Raw genomic sequence first — 6029 nt, forward strand, 5'->3', positions numbered from 1 at the left:
CGCCGCCGCTCACCCGGGCCGGACCCTCGCTGGTTGGTCTCCGTGGAAACAGCGCCAAACAAAATGGCGCTCCCTCCGCTCTGCCTGCTCCCGCCTCTAGGGGGCGCCCTGGCGCCAGGCGGGTGCCTGGGTTTTATTCCACCCTGAGACCGTGGGGCGCCCTTATTTCCCTCTTCCCCCCTCAGCAGGCCCGCAGCTGGCTGGCACAGGCTACCTTCCCCCCAGCCAGGCAGAGGTGCAGCCAGGGCATTGGTTGGGGGGGGAAGATGCCTCCTAACTTTATCTTGCTGCTTCGGTGCCCTCCCTCTCAGTGCGGCTGCAGAACTCATTCATTGGCTGACCGGTGTGGCCCTCCCCTTCCTATCCAAGAGCAGCTGGGGCCCTGGTTGTATCAGTTAAAGACCTCCTGAATGATTTCATAGAATATCAGGGTTGGAAGGGACCTCAGGAGGTCATCTAGTCCAACCCCCTGCTCAAAGCAGGACCAATCCCCAGCTAAATCATCCCAGCCGGGGCGTTGTCAAGCTGGGCCTTAAAAAGCTGTAAGGATGGAGATTCCACCACCTCCCTGGGCAACCCATTCCAGTGCTTCACCACCCTCCTAGTGAAATAGTGTTTCCTAATATCCAACCTAAACCACCCCCACTGCAACTTGAGACCATTGCTCCTTGTTCTGTCATCTGCCACCACTGAGAACAGCTGAGCTCCATCCTCTTTGGAACCCCCCTTCAGGTAGTTGAAGGCTGCTATCAAATTCCCCCCTCACTCTTCTCTTCTGCAGACTAAACAAGCCCAGTTCCCTCAGCCTCCCCTCGTAAATCATGTGCCCCAGCCCCCTGATCATTTTCATTGCCCTCCGCTGGACTCTTTCCAATTTGTCCACATCCTTTCTGTAGTGGGGGCCCCAAAACAGGACACAATACTTGAGTGTGGCCTCCCCGTGCCGAATAGAGGGGAATAATCACTTCCCTCGATCTGCTGGCAATGCTCCTACTAATGCAGCCCAATATGCCGTTAGCCTTCTTGGCAACAAGGGCACACTGCTGACTCATATCCAGCTTCTAATCCCCTGGTTCTTTTCTGCAGAACTGCTGCTTAGCCAGTCGGTTCCCAACCTGTAGCGGTCATCTTACCACCAGCTGGAAATCTCTCCCAGGATAGCAAAGAATTTCTGAAGGTAGCAATACATTCTCCCCCAGCTCCTGCAGAGACATCTAGCTTAAAGCCCCTGTGTCATGTTAACCTTCAGAGTCTCTTTAAACTTCTTTTTTTTTTTTTAAAGGTCAAAGCTTTCAGTTAAGGTGTGAAGTCTCCCACTGAGGCTCTTTAAAATAATATGGTTAAATAAGTAACAGGGTTAAAAACCACTGTGGGTAAGAGCTATTCAGGTTTACACAAAGGAGGAGAAAAGTCTAGTCTTTTTTAAGAAACATTTCTTCAAATGATTTTTTAAAAAGTTGTTTCCCATTGGAAGGGAAATTTTGAGTGAAAATAGCTTGTTAAAGTGACTGAGACTTAGAAAGAAGCACCTCTCAGACATGGAAGGTTTTTCTCATGATGCACAAACTTCAGGTATCCACAGCACATTAAGCATATTGATTACTGCCCAGCTTTCTACTGGAAACAACCTTGTTACTTCATGTAAGTTATTTATAACTTTTTTATTTTTAGCCTCCAACTTTAAACTTGGGTCTAGCTTTAATAATTATAGGGTTAATTTCTTTTTTATATGTTGAGCAACATAAGAAGGGCTATACTGGGCCAGATCAATGATCCATCTAATCCAGTATCCTGTCTTCTGCCAGTGGCCAGTGCCAAATGATTCAGAGGGAAGGAACAGAATAGGGCAATTTATCGAGTGATCAACCCTCTGTTGTCCAGTCCCAGTGTACAGCTGTCACACATTTAGGGACACCCAGAGTATAGGATTGCTACCTTTGACTATCTTGGCTAATAGTCATTGATGGACCTATCCTTAATCCAAGTCTTTTTTAAACCCAGTTATACTTCTGGCTTTCACAACATTCCATGGCAACAAGTTCCACAGGTTGATTATGCATTGCATGTATTCCTTATGTTTGTTTTAAACTTGCAGCCTAATTTCATTGGACCTTGGTTTTTGTGTTGTGTAAAGAGATATATAATACTTCCCTATTTACTTTCTCAACATCATTCATCATTTTATAGACTTCTGTTATATCCCTCTTATCATATTTTCTAAACTGAACAGTCCCATGCTTTTTAATCTCTCCTCCTGTGGAAGCTGTTCCATTGCCATAAATTATTTTTTTTGCCTTTCTCTGTATCTTTTCCAATTCTGATATATCTTTTTGGGAGAGGTAGACCAGAACTGCATGTAGTAATCAAGATGTGGGTGGATCTTGGATTTATATAGTGCAATTATGATATTTGCTGTCTATCCCTTTCCTAATGGTTCCTAACATTGTGCTAGTTTTTTTGACTGCCGCTGCACATCGAGTGGGATGTTTTCAGAGAACTAGCCACAATGACTCCAAGATCCCTTTCTTGAGTGGTAACAGCTAATTTAGAACCTATCATTTTGTATGTATAGTTAGGATGTTTTTCAATGTGTATTACTTTCCATGTATCAACATTGAATTTCATGTCTTTTTGCCGCCCAGCCACCCAGATGTATGAGATCCCTATGTAACTCTTTAGTTAGCTTTGGACTTGAGTATCTTGAGTAATTTTTTATCAACTGCAGACTTGCCACCTTACTGTTTACCTCTTTGTCCAGATAATTTATTAATATGTTTAACGTAACAGGTCCCAGTACAGATTTGAGGGATCCCATTGTTTACCACATTCCATTATGAAAACTGACCATTCCTCTCCTTCGCTTCCTATCTTTCAGCCAGTTATTGATCCAAGAGAGAACCTTCCCTCTTATCCCATGACTGCTTACTTTGCTTAAGAGCCTTTGGTGTGGAACTTTGTCAAAGGCTTTCTGAAGGTCCATGCACCCTATATCAACTGCTTCACTCTTGTCCACATGGTTGTTGACACTCTCAAAGAATTCTAATAGATTGGTGAGGCATGAGTTCCCTTTACAAAAGCCATGTTGATCCTTCCCCAACATATCGTATCCATCTTTGGGTCTGATACTTCTGTTCTTTACTATTGTGTGAACCACTTTGCCTGGTACAGCAGTTAGGCTTACCAGCCTGTAATTACCAAGATCGCCTCTGGAGCTTTTTCTTAAAAACGGTGTCACGTGACATTAGCTATCCTCCAGTCATCTGGTACTGAGGCTGATTTAAACAAACAGTTACATACCGTTAGTAGTTCTGCAGTTTCATATTTGAGTTCCTTCAGAACTCAGGTGAATACCATCTGGTCCTGGTTACTTATTACTGTTTAAATTATCCATTTGTTCCAAAATCTCCTCTACAGCCACCTCAATCTGGGACATGTCCTCAGATTTGTAACCTAAAAAAAAAAAAAAAAAAGTTAATGTGTGGGAATCTCCCTCACATCCTCTGCAGTAAAGACCAGTGCAAATAATTCATTTAGCTTCTTGGCAACAGCCTTGTCTTGGTTGAGTGCTTCTTTGGCACCTTGATCATCCAGGTGCCCCACTGATGGGCAGGCTTCCTGCTTCTCATGTACTTAAAATTTTTTTGCTCGCTTCAAATTCTTTTTTGGCCTCCATCATATTACCTTTACACTTGACTTGCTAGAATTTGGGCTCCTTTCTATTCTCCTCAGTAGGATTTGACTTCCAATTTTTAAAGGATGCATTTTTGTCTCTGTCTGCCTCTTTATGTGGTCTAGCTACGGCATTTTTTTGGCCCTCTTACTGATTTGTTTGGTTTTTTTAATTTGAGGTATACATTCAGTCCGAGGGCAATTCTACACTAGAAACGCTACATTGGCGCAGCTGCACTGGGTCTGGTGAAGACTGTCTATGCCAACAGGAGAGCACTCTTCCATCAGCATAATTACTTCACCTCCATGAGAGGCAGAAGCTATGTCGGTGGGAGAGTATCTTCCGCCGACATAGTACCAGTGTGGACAGCACTTGGGTTGCTGTAACTTGCATTGCACAGGAGAGGGTGTCTTTTCCTAGGCAACGTTAGTTAGATCAGCTTAAGCAGTAGTGTAGTCCTGCCCCAAGCCTCTGTTTTGGTGTTGCCTGCAAGTTTCATGGAAACTATTTAACATGTCACTCCTGTGACTATTTCTTTTAATTTCCATTTAACTAGCTCTCATTTTTTGGTAATTCGCCTTTTTGAAGCTAAATGCTACTGTGGTGGGTTTCTTTGGTATTTCCCCCCCTACAAGGATGTTAAATTTAATTACATTATAGTTGCTATTACTGAGTGACTCAGCTATATTCACCTCTTGGGCCAGATCCTGTGCTCCACTTAGGACTAAATCAAGAATTGCCTCTTCTCTTGTGGGTTCCAGGATTAGCTGCTCCAAGAAGCAGTCCTTAATGGTGTCCAGACATTTTATCTCTGCATCCCATCCCGAGGTACGTTTTTGTAGCCTCTACTCTCCCTGAGCATTTCACAGTCACTGTCACCATCCTGGTCATGTGGTTGGTAATGTATTCCTACTACTATACTCTTACTAACTATTCAAGCAGGGAACTTCTGTCCATAGAGATTCTATGGTACTGTTTGATTCATCTAAGATTTTTACTATATGTGACTATGCCTTCTTTCACACACTGTGCCACTTACCCACCAACGCAACCTACTCTGTCATTTTTGTCTTTTGTACCCTGTATAAGCGTGTTCCACTGAGTTTCTGTGATGCCTGTTGTATGAACATCCTCCTTTAATACCAAACACTTAAGTTCACCCATCTCAGTCAGTATTTAGACTTCTAGCATTTGTATACAAGCACATATAAAATGTGTCAGTATTTAGTTGTCTGCATTCATGTGATGTAATTGAATGGGACTCTTTCGTTTGACTGTTTCTGCCTCTCCTCTTCACTAGGATATAGGGAGGATTTATTAAAGGGAATACTCTAAGGCAGTGGTTCTCAACCAGGGATGTGTGTACCTCTGGGGGTACTCAGAGGTCTTCCAGGAGGTACTCATCTAGATGAGTGTTTCTAGATGGGGGGGTTGCAGCCCCAAGGGGGTCACAGGATGGGTTTGGGGGAGTTGCAAGGCCGGCATTAGGGGATGGCAAGCAGGGCAGTTGCCTGCCATACCTTAGGGGGCGCCACAAAGCTCAGTTACATGGTTCAGCCCCGGGCGGTGGGGCTTTGCCTTCGGACAAAACTCGTAAGGGAAAAACAGGCTCAAGTATCACACTGAAATGTAAATACAATATTTATATTCCAATAGATTTATTTTATAATTATATGGTAAAAATGAAAGTCAGCCATTTTTCAGTAATACTGTGCTGTGACACTTGTATTTTTATGTCTGATTTTGTAAGCAAGTAGTTTTTAAGTGAGGTGAAACTTGGGGTACACAGACAAATCACACTCTTGAAAGGGGTATGGTAGTCTAGAAAGGTTAAGAACCACTGCTCTAAGGGATGTCTCTGTCCAAACCGTGTGCTCTTCCACAATTGTTGGCTTTCCCCTAGTTCTTAGTTTAAAAAGTCCTCTATGACCTTTTAATTCTGCATGCCAGCAATCTGGTTCCGTTTTGGTTTAGGTCCTTCCTGTACAGGCTCCTCCTTTCCCAAAAGGTTCCCCAGTTTCTAATAAACCGAAATCCCTCTTCCCAACACTGTCGTCTCATCCACGCATTGAGCCTCTGCCTTTCTGCCTGTCTAACTGGCCCTGCGTGTGGGACTGGAAGCATTTCAGAGAATGCTACTAAATTTGGCCTCCAGAACCTGTCTCCTACCTTTCCCTATGTCCTTGGTACCTACCAAAACAAGGTCAAGCAGTTAGATACTTTAATGTTCCTGCTTGTTTCCAAGGTGTCTTTATTGGATCAGGTGCAAGAATGGTGTTAGTGCAGAAATGTCAACATTACTACAGTTTAAAATATTTTTGCAGCTGCTCTTCAAAGAAGATTCTGCCTCACACAAATA

The sequence above is a fragment of the Emys orbicularis genome, chromosome 4 (genome assembly GCF_028017835.1).
Source record: "Emys orbicularis isolate rEmyOrb1 chromosome 4, rEmyOrb1.hap1, whole genome shotgun sequence".
Taxonomy (NCBI): Eukaryota; Metazoa; Chordata; order Testudines; family Emydidae; genus Emys; species Emys orbicularis.